The sequence below is a fragment of the Euprymna scolopes genome, chromosome 9 (assembly GCF_053919585.1).
Source record: "Euprymna scolopes isolate OS-2025 chromosome 9, ASM5391958v1, whole genome shotgun sequence".
Lineage (NCBI taxonomy): Eukaryota > Metazoa > Mollusca > Cephalopoda > Sepiida > Sepiolidae > Euprymna > Euprymna scolopes.
The window spans coordinates 32,613,321-32,629,622 of record NC_136490.1 but is presented as its reverse complement, the minus strand read 5'-3'; the positions used below and the strand labels follow the sequence as shown (position 1 = coordinate 32,629,622).

General features: G+C 32.3%; 1 protein-coding gene across 4 annotated transcripts in view; it reads left to right on the top strand.

The window, feature by feature from the left end:
• The window catches only part of LOC145284483 (nonsense-mediated mRNA decay factor SMG5-like), a 1,021,751-nt gene that overhangs the window by 154,995 nt on the left and 850,454 nt on the right, over window positions 1-16,302 (top strand). The gene's annotated exons all lie outside the window — the stretch shown is intronic.

Genomic DNA, 16,302 nt, shown 5'->3' with positions numbered 1-16,302 from the left:
TCTATAATAATATATATAAAATCTGCAAGAATTAGCATATCATATTTAAGCATACTTTACGACCGGGCTACGCTGGGTACCCCTGCTAGCTTAGATAAATACTTTTGCAGTTTTAACAAAAGAACTACAATGATATCAGGGCATCTCCATTTACGCTGAACATCCACAGAATGCCAACATCAATATATTACATGTGAAAGAATCTGCTGTGGAAGTTCAACAGGTCTCGCTAGTTATTATTATTATAGAGAATAGACTTATTATTTTGCTATCTAATTTACATGCATGTTTGTGGTGTCTACAGGTACACATATCTAAATTAGATAACAAAACTGAGAAAAAAAGAAATAATGAACAAAGAAATATTAGAAGGGTAGTTATATCAATATAATGAGCGGTGAGAGAAATACATAGGTAGCTGACACTAATTCAGTTCATTACAAATTAAAACTGATTACAGCTATTAGAACAATTTTTTTCAAACATAACTCAATATCAGCACTAACACATATTTTAGCATGTATTTTGTTGTATCTATAATATAAAGAACAGTTAGTATTTTCTTGATCAGTGTTGCCCCAGATGAATAATATCTAAAATTTACAAAAAAATATTCATTCTTTGAACTCAAACTGAACGGTGGTGGGGTTGGTTTTCCAACCAGATTATGTACCAACTACATGGAAGTAAGTCTGATTTTTCTAATTAAGGAGTTAATTCCTTTATGCGGGCACTTTCATCAAGAAATCCATAGTATTAGTAGTAGTAGTATGGGTTAGACCTTTATACTGCTATTTTTTTTTTGCCAGTTTGAAAAATTGTCTTCAGGTAAATAGGCTGTTGCATAGCCTCCTTCCAGTTAGGTGACTGGACAGTGTAGGATCAAGTGGTCTGTGTCCTAAATAGCATGTAAATTGACATATACAACTTTGATACTGCTAAATTTCCTTTGTTATTGTTGCACCATATTATTGATGCTATAATAATGTTTTGTCCACAGATAATATTATGAGGTTTGCATTTGAGGAAGGCATTCATAGAATAGAAATTTGTTAAAAACTCTTAAGATAACCCCCTCCCTGCCAAACCAGATATATTTTGTAACTACATTAACCAGCGTACTTAGATAAGTATGTTTTGATTTGAACAAAGGTGCTACAATATATGCAGTACAATACATTACAAGTTGATTTTTTCTTTTCAGATGATTGTTATTTTATCAACTTTCATGGAAAGAGCTATGTAAAAGATGCTTAAAACCATTTGAATTATGCAAATACTATCAGTAGTTCAAAAGTTATGAGAATTTTAAGTGCTAAAATGTAGGATTTTCCATGGACACTTTTCTTTAGAAAAAGTGGGCTAAATTACGGACCTCAATATTTCCCAAAATTCGGTAAATTTATTTATTTTTCAAGCTATTCTCATGAAACTTGGTACTCTTATGTAAAATTGTGTGCTCTTTCTGATTATGCAGTCAAATCTGATGTATCTCTTTACCATAAGCCATGAATTATAAATTAAGATGTACAAATTTCAATTTTTTTTAAAACTGGCTCATGGTATCATACAGTGGGTGTCTATTTATGAACAAGTATTATAGTGGTATTTAAATATAGCTTTATTGAGAGTAGGTATTTACCTGCTTCCTCACCAAAAAGAGAGCTTAATCTGGGGTGTAGTCATTGAATGCCTAAAGAGCATTCATGGCCGGTATTTACTACTCCCCTCAAAGAAAAGAAAAAATGAGTAGATATGAATTAATCTCAGAAATAAATCAAAGAAAATTTTTCACATAGGTTTTGGATTTCTGTAAAAGATAAAAATTCCCAGTGTCGATCAGAACGTATGTATTTTGTGACCAGTCCAATTTTCAATTTTGTAAATCCTCTCTGGCCCAAAATATACCCCAAAAATATACCCAAAATATACTTCTATTTTCTGAGATGCAACCATAAATCGTACTCTACATGAATCCTCAATGTAGCTTTCACAGTACCAGGATATCAGGAATCCTGATAAACAACAACTATATATTCACCAGTTGGTGGTAATTTTCGTCATTTCTATTCTGTGTTTTACTGAAAATACAACTATGTAAACAAAGAAATGAAACGATAACTTTTTACCTTGTTTCCACCTTAACATTTAAAATGATTACTTTGTAAGGTTTTAGGGTATGCTGAAAACGAATATCACATTTAAATTTTCTGCAAATAAGTAGTTTTCCATATATTGCGCAATGTCATTTCTTATGTTATCACTGGTGGCCATCTTTGAGCGCGCAAACGCAACCTCAAGAAATTATGTGCAAACACGCATACCAAGATGGCCACCAGCAATAACATAAGAAATGACATTGCTTAATATCCGGAAAGCTGTTTATTTGAGGAAAATTTAAATGCGATATTTGTTTTCAGCATACCCAAAAACCTTAAAAGGTAGTCATTTTAAAGAAAAATGTTAAGGTGGAAAGAAGGTAAAAATTTATAAAATGCATCACAATGAAATTTTTTATCGAACCGCCTAATTATTATTATTGTTTAGATATCCTCAGTTCAAAAAAATGGTTTTGTTTTACAGATTCGAAAAAATGGTCTTGATAATGAGTTCAAATTTAAAAATTAATACAAAATACTATTGTTCTAAAAGCGTTAAAAACAATAATTTTGGCTCGGTATTGTTTGGAAATCAAATTTGAAAAACTTTAAAAAAAATTTTTTAAATGACAAACATGGAATAAAAAATGAAACTTTTTTCTGCTTTCGTTTTGAAAACAGAAAAAACAGTTTTCTATTTTTAAGAGAATACAAATGAAACTCGTTAGTACACTGACTATTGGCAGCTCAGTGCTGGTCAGTGCATTAGCGCATAGTGAGTCGTTTTCCTGTTAAATTCTATATTTTGTAATTTTTATAAAAAATAACATTTTAAAGAAATTTCCACAATTAATAATTATCAAATATTTACATATTATACATGAAAATAATTCTGAAACTATTATCTATATGAAAAGGGATGATGTATGCCAATTTATCTTATCAATTTTGAAATATTCTTTGTAAATATTCTTTGTAACTTTGCTTCCTGTGGTCGTAAAAATATAAATCAAAGTCCAGTAGAGATGGACTTCTATGCTTATATAACCTGTAAAATTTCAGCCATATCCAATGAAATTTGACCCCTGCACATGTGTATCCAAATGTAACATATGAGATGTAAACATTGAAAAAACAGTTTCCCTTTTTGCTGTCTTCATTGTTTTACCGGTTTTTTTTTTGTCATTTTTACCTTGGAGCATAAAAAGATTGAACGCATAAAAGAAAAATAAATTAACATCATTGAAATGCTTATTCTATTCCCTTTCCATCAATGTAACTCTCTTAAAAATTAGCCCACAAATAAAAAAGATATGACTTGTTGAAACACATTAGGTATGTAATATTGCCGATGTCCACAAAAATACAGCATACGCTTGTAATGCTATATATATTGGAGATGAAGGATACACTAGTGGAACTTCCTTAGTGTATACTGAATAAAATGCCTTCGAAAACATTACATAGCAAAGAATAGCTATAGTTTAGTTTTTAAAAAATGTGATCCTATCCAGTAATATGGAAACATTTTTCACTTATGATTTAAAAATCAAAACTACTAAGGAGAATAATTCATATTTTTAACTCATGAGTACAAAGAGTTACTCCCCTTAGAAATAAAATTTTTTTTGTGTAAGGTTGAAAAATTTTCAGACAAAAATGTAAAAAATAAATAATAATAAAATCTTTGTTGCATCCCCAGCAATGCTGGGTATGTGCAGGTAGCAACTTAATATTAGTAATCTCTCATCTCCTCCTTTTCTAATATTTTATCGACTATATTTTGGCATGTTAAATTTGGAATTTTTCTTTTAATTAAACTTGAAAATAATATTTAAAAATAGTGCTGATTCCATTTTGACTTTCACCAATTTTCATGTTAATAATTATATAAACTCCGGGACCCCCCCTCCTCCAAAAAAAAAAAACAGAACATCATAATAACAAAAATTATGCGCAAATTGCAAGCCAAAATCTATAAATATAAAAGCGAAAATGTATGTATGTTTGTATGTGTGTTCGCTTTTTCTGTATGTCTACAAAAGGCTTTTTTTCAGAGAAGTGGTCGGTCGGTTCACAACTTTTTAAAACTTTTTATATCACATATAAATCGTAATATCTCAGAGTTAACAACGAAGCTCGCCTGTCTATTTAATTTGCTCGATTTCGGGAAGATAAATATTCAACATTTGTCGCTCGCCGCATGTGGGTTAGTCTTTTTCCTATAACATCTTGGGAAAATAAAAATCCCGCAGTCAAACTTGACCTCATTAACTCATTAAAACGGGCACCTGCCAAATCCAAGTAATTAAATAAATTCAAACGTGTTTCCGTTAGCATCTTGCGGTGGGGCAATCGTTAACGTTTTTTATTTTTTTTTTCACACTTTAATTTACAACTTTGCCTCAAGGGTTCGGGTTCGGGTTCGATCCTCATACTTACCTACCAAAACATCCCCCCCCCTTCCCCGGAGTTTCCACACACACCTCCAAACACCCGGGCAACGCCGGGTACCCCTCACTAGTAAATAAATAATTAAAAATAGGTCACACAAGCAAACATTCTTTCCTTGTAAAAATAACTTCTCCCTCAGTCGAACAACGTACAACATTGGAGCCGATGCGTATTTCACTACAGGTGTAGCATTCATGTACATCTGCCCTTTTTCTTTATATGTTTTAATATATAAAATAACTCCTGAAATTGATTGTTATTAATTTCATGATGCATGTTTAATTCATGGTTAAAATATTTGTTTTGACTTATCTTCAATGAAAGAAATTTTACGAAAAAAATCAAATCATTTTCGAAATTCCCTTAATTGTATTTCCACTTTTTTGCTGTACAAAATTTTTTCGCTACACAAAATCTTTCAATTGTATATTGGTATATTTCAAAACAACAAGTCCACAGGAATCGGAATCATACTTGGTATTGGAATCATTAATCAACATTTTCCTGGAATCTCAAAAAATTTAGGAATCGTCCCAACACTAATTAAAACAACTGATCATTTAGGAATACCAGATGCTGGGAGAATTCTCTTCTTCTCCCTGCACTGTTTTCAATCATCATGGATTTCTCCAGTTCAAATATAAATGTACATAAATATTCCTTTGTATGCAACGTTATGATAGCCATTTTATTCAGTGTACACTAGCGAGGCCTGTGGAAGATCCACGAGTGTATCCTATATCTGTTGTATACTTCTGCTATATATTGCATTGTTTATATTGTAGCACCTTTATTCGAATTCAAACATACTTATCTGCATACTTTGGTTATTGTAGTTTCAGAATATATCTGGTTTGAGGGGGGTCTATCTCTGAAGAGATCTAAAAAAAAAAAATTAAAAAAAAAAACCTTGTAAAAGTTTTTGATATATTTCTATTCTATTCTATGAATGCCTGTCGCAAATATAAACTTCACAATATTATCATACCATCTATAGAGAGAACATATACTCCACTTTGATTCAAACGTGTAGGCCAAGAAAGTGTATTTTAGCTAGACTTGACATGAAACAATGAATGAAGTTAAGGAAATGGATAACTTATGTACAAACATAGAAATGCCTTAAAATATTATCACTGAGTCTATATTGATTGCAATGCCTTAACATATTATTACTGAGTCTATATTGATTGTAATGCCTTAAAATATTATTACTGAGTCTATATTGATTGCAATGCCTTAAAATATTATTACTGAGTCTATATTGATTGCAATGCCTTAACATATTATTACTGAGTCTATTATTGATTGCAATGCCTTAACATATTATTACTGAGTCTATATTGATTGCAATGCCTTAAAATATTATTACTGAGTCTATATTGATTGCAATGCCTTAAAATATTATTACTGAGTCTATATTGATTGCAATGCCTTAAAATATTATTACTGAGTCTATATTGATTGCAATGCCTTAAAATATTATTACTGAGTCTATTATTGATTGCAATGCCTTAACATATTATTACTGAGTCTATATTGATTGCAATGCCTTAAAATATTATTACTGAGTCTATATTGATTGCAATGCCTTAAAATATTATTACTGAGTCTATATTGATTGCAATGCCTTAAAATATTATTACTGAGTCTATTATTGATTGCAATGCCTTAACATATTATTACTGAGTCTATATTGATTGCAATGCCTTAAAATATTATTACTGAGTCTATTATTGATTGCAATGCCTTAACATATTATTACTTAGTCTATATTGATTGCAATGCCTTAAAATATTATTACTGAGTCTATATTGGTTGCAATGCCTTAACATTATTACTGAGTCTATATTGGTTGAAATGCCTTAATGTATTGTTACTGAGTCTATATTGATTGCAATGCCTTAATGTATTATTACTGCGTCTATATTAGTTGACATGTCTTAATGGGATATTACTGAGTCTATATTAGTTGAAATGTCTTAATGGGATATTACTGAGTCTATATTAGTTGAAATGTCTTAATGTATTATTACTGAGTCTATATTGGTTGCAATGTCTTAATGTATTATTATTGAGTCTATATTATTTGCAATGCCTTAATTTATTATTACTGAGTCTATATTGGTTGAAATGTCTTAATGGGATATTTCTGAGTCTATATTGGTTGCAATGCCTTAATGTATTATTACTGAGTCTATATTGGTTGCAATGCCTTAATGTATTATTACTGAGTTTATATTGGTTGAAATGCCTTAATGTATTATTACTGAGTCTATATTGGTTGCAATGCCTTAATGTATTATTACTGCGTCTATATTGGTTGCAATGCCTTAATGTATTATTACTGAGTCTATATTGGTTGCAATGCCTTAATGTATTATTACTGAGTCTATATTGATTGCAATGCCTTAATATATTATTACTGAGTCTATATTGGTTGCAATGCCTTAATGGGATATTACTGAGTCTATATTGATTGCTATGCCTTAATGTATTATTACTGAGTCTATATTGGTTGCAATGTCTTAATGGGATATTACTGAGTCTATATTGGTTGCAATGCCTTAATGTATTATTACTGAGTGGAACGGGCTTGCTTTAATCCGTATTGTTGGTCGGTCAGAAGTTTAACATTTGTAAGGTGATGGATTAGAGCTTGGTTAATTATGGACTGAAATATTTTGCTGAAAATGGGAGGAGGCTAATGGGGCGATATTTTACTGGATTAGTTCTTTCACCAGAATTCTTGAAAACTGGTACCACAGAAGCAGTTTTCCAGCAGGCAGGAAAGCAAGATTTATTAAGGCATTTGTTGTAAAGTTTGGAGAGAACTGGAGCTACTTCAGCGGAACACTTTTTTAATAGCACAGCTGGGATGAGATCAGATCCACATGCTTTTGAAGTGTCAAGATTTTTTATGATAGCATGAACCTGAGAAGGAGTGATTTTCAGATCATCTAGTGTGGTGTCTGTCCGCAAAGGAAAGTCTGGGAAGGGGTGATTAGCAGGATCCAGTGTGGAGTTGGAGGCAAACTGACTGGCAAGCATGTTAGCCTTCTCAGTTGCTGAGCAAACAACCTCATGATTGTTGAATAGTGGGGGAATTATTGATTGCCAATTATTTACTACACTTGCAGATTTTCCAGAAATCACGGGTTCCTAATTTCTGTGCTTAGGCAAGCCCGTTCCACAGCAGACATCCTAACTGTAATCTCTGAATCTATATACCATTCACTGGACAAAGCAGGGGAGGGTAGAGTGGTAACTCTAGATATATCTAAGGCTTTTGACAGGGTATGGCATAAAGGTCTTCTTAGGAAAATTAGATCACTGGAAGAATACTTAACATAATTAAATCCTTCTTAGATAAGAGAAAAATTCAGGTTGTCCTTGACGGTCGTACATCTAAACAATATGATATAAATGCGGGAGTGCCTCAAGAGTCTATCCTTGGACCTTTATTATTCTTAATATTCATAAATGACCTCTCTGATAAAATTGTCTGTGAGATGGGTATATATGCTGATGACACCACGCTCTATAACAGACACGACAGGAAAACAAATAAACACATATCTAAAGAAATGGCAGAAACACTAGAGGATTACCTCCAATCTGTAGTGGAATGGGGACAAAAATGGATGGTCACATTCAATGCTGCCAAGACTAAGCTTGTTTCCTTCATTAATTACAAGAAATCATCTCTACCACCAATAGCAATGGCCAAAGACTCTTTATCTGAAAGTACATTTTTTAAACTCCTTGGTCTAACGTTCACAGGAAACATGAGTTGGAACAATTACATTAAGAGCATTGCCAGGACCATTGCAAAGAAGGTAGGTTCTCTCTACCATGCTAGAAAGCTACTAACGCCCAAAAGTATCCTGTACCTCTATGAGGCCACCATTCGCCCATGTATGTAGTATTGTTGTCATATTTAGGCTGGTCCACCTGCTACTAGTCTCTCGCTCCTAGACAAGGTTCAAAAGAGAGTCACCAATCTGATACGTCCTGAACTGTCATCTAAGCTTCAGCCTCTGTCCCATCGACGAAATGTAGCATCCCTCTGCCTGTACTACAAGTACTTTAACAGTGAATGCTCCGACGAACTGCAAGCACTTGTACCCCCTTGACGTAAATACCCCCAACAAACCCGACAAGCAGCAAATCCCACCCTTTCACAATAGAGATCCCTAGATGTAAGAGATACTTCTACTCCAGTAGTTTCTTCCCCAGAACTGCTAGACTTTGGAATTCCCTTCCCTGTTCCTACTTCCCCAACTGTAGTGACATGCAGAAGTTCAAATGTAACATGAACCAACATCTTGCTGCCCAACTCCCCACATAGTACCCCTGTAGATTATGTCATTGATAGTAGTCCCCTACATCAAAGTGGCAATGTGCCTTGTTTGAGGTGAAAATGTAATAAAAAAAAATTACTGAGTTTATATTGGTTGCAATGCCTTAATGTATTATTACTGAGTCTATATTGGTTGAGAGAATAATTGAGCAGGAAATAAGACAAACATAGATTAAATGTAGTTTGGTTTCATGCCTGAGCAATGTACAACTGATATAATATTTATCTGGAGACAAATGCAAGAGAAGTATCTTGGTAAGTAAAAGAACCAGTATTTCGCATTTGTGGATTTGGAAGAAGCTTTTGACAGTACCATGAAATGTTGTCTTGTGGACTTTGCATAAATTAAAAGCAGGCAGATGGTTCATGAAGGCTGTTTATGTACAGAAATTCTCAAAATTGTGTTAGAATTAACAGCACATTAAGTAACAGTACTAATTTTAAAGTTATAGTACATTAGAATGTTGTACTAACAGCACGTTATGTTTCAGAAGCATTGTTTAGGAAGTTTTGTATGGATTATGCTTCATGTTGATGGTTTAGTACTTGTGTATTGAAACAATGGAAGGTTCACAGGTTTAGTGAAAAACAGAGGAATACTATGGAAAATAAAGGTCTGAGAATGGATATTACTAAGAATGAAGTGATGGTCAGTGGTTGTAATCTTAGAAATATCTCCAGAAAGAGGAAAGTTTTCTTGCTCAGTATGTGGAAAGGGAATTGGGCGAAACTAAATTTTTTGTTGTGTTAGTAGAGGGATGCCTGGTCTTGCTGGTCGTAAAATATGCTTAAATATATTTTGATTCATGCAGATTTTGTACTTATTATTACAGAGCCAATTCTCTATTGATTATTATATGATTTAAACAAAATACTGAAATAGCATTTGATTACAGATTGTATAATCTGAGGAGGAAATATTGCTTGCAGAATAGATGGGGGTAATTATAAATTGTGCAATTAGCACATAAATTGATAATTAAAATTGAAGTGATAGTCTTAAAAAGGATACTCAAAGTTTTTTTTTTTTTTTTTTACATAGGCATCACCACATTATCAAGGCCCAGAGGCCACTCAAGGACAAGGGTTAAAGAGTGTACAGTAGAAATTGGACAATATAGTAATCATTAGTAATGAAAATTTGGTAAATTTGATAACTTATATGGAACGGCTCATCAAGAACTTATTTACTTTAGACTTGAAGACAACCATATTGTAGTCAGCCGAAAGCAGGAAAACGGAACACAATTCCACAGGCGTGCAGTTCTAAGAAAGAAGCTTTGTTCATGGAATCTACGTTTAGGTTTAGGCACAGATAAAGAGTGGGGGAAATTATTGATAGTGTTTACAGCTAGACGAGTGTTTCTTGTGAAAGTTTGGCGAGGGGGGACCATAGATTGAAGCTCAGTTGAACACTTTCCATGAAAATAACGATACATCAGAGACAAACTCGCAACATCTCTTCTGTGAGATAGAGGTTGTAAGGAGGAGAAAAGGACATCTACGAGGCTACGAAGTCTATTTTGAACTCTATCAAGGCAGGACAAGTCCTTTCTAGCAGCTCCTGCCCAGATGTGGCAACAGTATTCCATCCTTGGACGTACCTGGCTCTTATATAGATAGAGAATAGCATCAGCAGTGAGATATCTACCGGATCGATAGAAAGATCCCACCATTTTTCCAGCGGCCTTGGCAACAGATTTGATATACGTGTTCCATTTAAGATCAGGAGTAATGGTCAAGCGCAGAAGCTTGTCAAAACTTGAGGCCTCCTGAAGACGAGAGCCATTCATTTCAATTGATGACAAATATGGATTAGAATGTTGATGATGTAAAGAGAGAAGCTTGGTTTTAGATGCATTAAAAGTAACCAGCCACTCCTTTCCCCATTGTACTACGTGCTCAAGATCAGAGGAGAGAGAATTGGAGAGAACTTGGTCGTTTACTGTCTTAGATGTGGTACCATAAATGGTAGTGTCGTCAGCATAAATGTCTACAAATGATGTAAGGATATGATCTGGAAGATCATTAATGTAGATCAGGAAAAGAGTTGGGCCCAGGATGGATCCCTGAGGGACACCGGCATTAATACTGTGAGCTTCTGATTTTTGCCCCTCAACTACTACTCTTATGAACCTATCAGTTGAAATAATGAGGATACAGGAACAGTTGTAAAATCCTATGAATACTGGTATATTCCAGAATGAATTGGATTTTTTTTATAGCATATTCCAAGCTGGAAAGTACAATCCAACTTGTGTATATTTGGTAATGCATTATTTTCAATGCAGTAGAATTCTTTGAAAAATCCGTAAAATTACTCAATATTCATGCAGGCAAAATGCTGGAAAGAATTAAGTGGAAAGCAGTTTTTTTAATGTAATTTTTGATGATAAATTTCTTCTGTAGTTGATTTATATTAAATTAACATTTTTTTCTTTATTGAAGTGTATAAACGTGTTTACATTATCTATATATCTATAAAAGTGAAAATGTCTGTCTGTCTCTGTATATTTTTCTACCAAATAACTGTCAATTTTCGGTCTACAGACTTGAAATTTGGCATAAAGGTTATTGAGATTTGAGAAAATTTTTTTAATTGGTTTTTGGCCAGAAATTTTGCATTTTTGAGAACTCTACCAAACTCCTCCATCAATTTTGGGTCTAAACACAATTTAAATTTTAGATATAGATTACTTGGACAGGGATCTAACTTTATAATTCTATTTGAGCCCAAAACAATAAATGCTAAGTGGGCAAAATTGGGGTCAAAGTTATAACAAAAAATTGACGTCTGCAGTCTCTATCAACTTTTCTCTATGGTAGTTAAGGAAGACTATTATATAGAAAGGCATTACCATACATATTCACACTTTTTAATATATACATATATAGGCACGTAAAGTTATGAACAGTACATAGGGCCCAAGCAAAGCCGGGCAGAACTGCTAGTAATGTTATAAACTAAAAGGGGAAGAAAATTCTCAAATGCTCTCCTCAGCGTTTGATGTACAAATGAAATTTAATTTTCTCGAAGCTATATCTAAGTCATGAACCAATGTAGCTGTATCTGGTTGAAGTTAAGATTTTAAAAAAGGGGGTGGGAAGATGATGGTATAGGAAAAAAAGAATGGGGGAAATTTAGACTGAAGTTTGGAAAAGCTGAAGGTGTTGTGTATGTGTGTCTAAGATAGTAATGACATTTTTTACAAGTTCTGAACTTTGTAAGTTTGGAATTTTTTCATAGTTATGTTCGCATGTTAAATAATTTAAAATGCTTAAGCATGTAGTTTATTTTACCCATATTGTTTTCTATGATTTTGGCATCACAAATTTAACTAACCAACGCTTATATTAAAACCACATTACTAATTTTAATTATCGTATTTCGAATTGGATTTTATGATTTAACGAAAAATTGTATGTTATTTGACTAATATATGTTGTTGCATAGATAGAAATGATACGGCTGCATAAGGGGTGTGCAATGTGAGTATTAATGACAGGCTTAAATCTGATGACCTCAGAAGAAAATTAAATCTGTGCACTACAGGAGACTCTGTTGGTTTGGTGACTTTGAAAAAAAAAATGGATGTAAATTCTTCAGTTAACGTTAAGAAGACTAAGTTGGTAGGGAAAGATCAAGGAAAACCTGTGAGAAAGTGATTAGAATTCTTTTAAGAAAAGGAGTGATAGACTTGGCTAAAAATAAATTGGTTTTAAAATCAACATTTAAAGGCTGTTTAACAGGTGTCAACATGTAAAACAGATGTTAAACCAGGTTGGGCTCTGGTATGGTTCTCTTTAGTCCTAGGAGGTTCACTCTCTCAGGCTTTACCTTCTCTCTGAGAAAGGGTTAGTTTATTGCTAATCATCTCAGGCACCTCTACCGGTGAATGCCAATGAGACTGTTCAGGCATTTTTTTGTAGACGTAGAAAAGTTGAAAGTGATATGAAAGGACTTCAGAGAAGCAGGGATAAATGAAGACTTGGTTAGGGATAGATTAGTTAAGAATTCAATTTCTCAAAGAGCTGTCCAATGCATGTAAAACATATGATGATCTGTAACTCGGTATCTTTTGTCTTCACAACTAGAAGGAACGAAATATTCTATTTTGTAAATGTTGAACACATTCTAACCATTTCCGGCTAGAGAACGGGGGAAAATTGCTTTAACAAAAAAATATTATCAGTAAACTTTACAAGATTATTAAAAATTGACTCATTATATTTAATTCTAATTGGGGAATGCAGGTGGGACTGCTCAGGCATTTTTGTAGGCTAGAGTGTGCTTACTCTAGTGCACTGATTTCACAAAAACCATGCCTGACCTTCTAGCAAAGGAGTAAATGATGATGATGATGATATTCAAACAAACACAAGTATCATGATATTTGTATTAGGACTGTTTTTGCCAGATGAATTTAATTATAGATTTTTTTTTCTACTTTGGGAGTCACCACTTGTAATGACCCAAAGGCCACTTCAGGATAAGTGTTAATGAATGTTGAGTAGAATTTGATTATTTATGGGAACGGCTCAACAAGAACTTGTTTACATTGGATTTGAACCAGGAAGCAGGCCAGCAGAACAGTGTTCCACAAGCAGGCAGTTCTAAGAAGAAGCTTTTTTCATGGAATCTGCATTTATATTTAGGTGCAGATAGTGGATGGAGGAAATCATATAGTGGTTATAGCTAATCAGGTGTTTTTTTGTGAAAGTTTAGCAAGGGAGAACTATAGATTGAAGTTCAGTCGAGCACTTGCCATGAAAATAGCGATAGATTAGAGACAGGCTCGCAACGTCTCTTCTGTGGGGAAAGAGGTTGTAAGAAAGAGAAAAGGGCATCACCTACTAGGTTTTGAAGCTGGTTTTGAACTCTATCAAAGCAGGATAGGCAGGCCAGGCAGCTTCTACCTAGACGTGGCAACAGTACTCCATCACATTTTTATTAACTTTCTGCTGCTTGTTCATGATAATAGCAAAATTCAAAGATTGAAATATTGAATTTCACGTGAAACAAATGTTATCTACTGATTTGTCATGTCACAGTAATGAACATATCCAAAAATTATGAAAAATGATAAAGTAAAAAAATTAATTATTAAGGAAAATAGTTTTCAGAGACAGTGAATAAGTTTTGCAAAAAAACAAACAAACCGGGGAGTTTGAATCGTAACAAAAGGGAAGTAATTATTTTCTAAAAACTGAAAATCTTTGGCCAATTTTTACAAAACTCAGTTTTCACTAATTTTCTTCGAAAATTGTTTTTATTAATTTTTTACCTTGTCATTTTTGTAATTTTTGAATATGTTCATTACTTTGACATAATTAAGTAGATAAAGCACATGAATGACATTATTTGATCTTAGCAATTAAAAAGACATGTATACTAATAAAGTATGCAATAAACAAAAGTAATGGAAAAAATATAAAGGAATTTGCAGCTTCTCTTCCAATTTTCGGATTTTAATTATGTAAAATCACACTTCAATTCCTTTTGACGGATTGATTGTTGCTATTTCTTCTGATGAGTTACGGGCATAATAGATTCACTGATTAATATAATAAGTGATTAATTTTGTGCTACGAAACAGATACTGCCAAGAATTGTATAAGTCAATTAAATTGAAGGAATAAATTATAAGATGGTCAACATCATGAATTTTGGAATATAACTTTTTGTCATTTATTCTCTCTCTCTCTCTCTATCTATCTATCTATCTATCTATATATATATATATATATATATATATATATATATATATATATATATATATATATATATATATAAATAATATTTATCTTATGATAGGTAAAGTTCTCTGAACAGAAGAGTTTTATGTCTCTAGGAAGATTAATATCAATATATTATGATACTATCTCTTGAATCATTATTCTAATTTTGATCAAAATCCATGATTTTAATTCTATAAAATGTGAAACTTAAGCTAAAGGGAGTCTTAAGAAGAAATTAAAAATCAGAGGATCTTGCTTAATTGATATGGATCAAATTTCGATGCAAATTTTCAAATGAGAGGGTGTATCTATATTATGCCCTTACAAACTCTTCAGAATGCTCTTTAGAAACTAAAACTTGGGGAGGGGGGTATATTAATGATGTCTAATACCTATTGTTAGAATTTCACAAAAATTGCAGGAGGGAAGGAGCATATTTTAACAATAAGCTTTCTCTCTCTTTTTCTTCTTTTTGCATAAAAGTAAATTAAACTAAATGTAGTCTAAGAATGTAAATACTATACTGTCTTTTATTAATGTTTAAAAACCAGGAGTACAAAATTAGGAGAGGATCATGCTCCCTCAACATCTATACCAAATCGGCAATACCTTTCATATATTTTTTCACATCCTAAATATTTTGAAACCACGCACACACACCTTGTGCCATTTAATGCTTTAATAATTGGATAAGTCTTTGCACAAAATAGAACAAGATTAAAAAAGTTCCAGTTCTAAAATTATGAACTTTTTTGGAACTGTTAAGTCAATCACCCTAACGTCATAGGATTGAACTAAAAACAAACTCAGTGTGCATTTATAGTGTTTTAGTCAACATGAACCAATATATCTTCTAAATTAAATATCTTAATCATATTTTTATCTTTTAATTTTTTAAAATTTAAAATTAACCTTTTCTTTAAATCAACATGTACACATTGAAAAAAACTATTATTAGTTAAATTTAATTCTGTTTGCTTGCATATACTTTAACAGATTATAATTAACTAACAGAATCACATGGAAATTCCATGGTGCTTTCTACATCATACTCTAATTTACTGTTAAAAGAAAAATATTTCTTTTGAAGTAATAAATATTTGTTCGGGGTCAAATGTATTAAGAAAAAAAGACAAACCATTCTTCTGTAATAATAATTGTCATGATCAACTTAACATTCGTTTATGAGACATGGAACAAATATTTTTCTTCTTAAAATGGTAGGAATTTTAATTTTTTTTTTTTTTTCAAAATAATAAGCATTTTCTAATTACTCTCCAAATAATTGTCAGATGGATGAAACCCCTTTAAAAACGAATGTCACTTTTTGAAATGTATTCATTTAAAATTGTACTGCTTCAGTCAATGTGAAGACATAATTTAATTTTGGAACAATTCATTTTAAAATGGGTAAAATAAAGATTTTTTTTTTAGTGACATCAGATTAATCACTAATCATTATCTTTTTCGTAATTTTTTTATGTGTGTTAAAGGTGTTCAGTTGAACATGAAACATCTTAGCTTATTATGTAAATAGATTAGCATTACATTTTTATTCAGTGATTTATTTTGGATCTATATCATCTACTAGCCCCCCAAATGCTACTATCTTTTATCTGTACTATTATATAAAAGTCACTTTGTGTG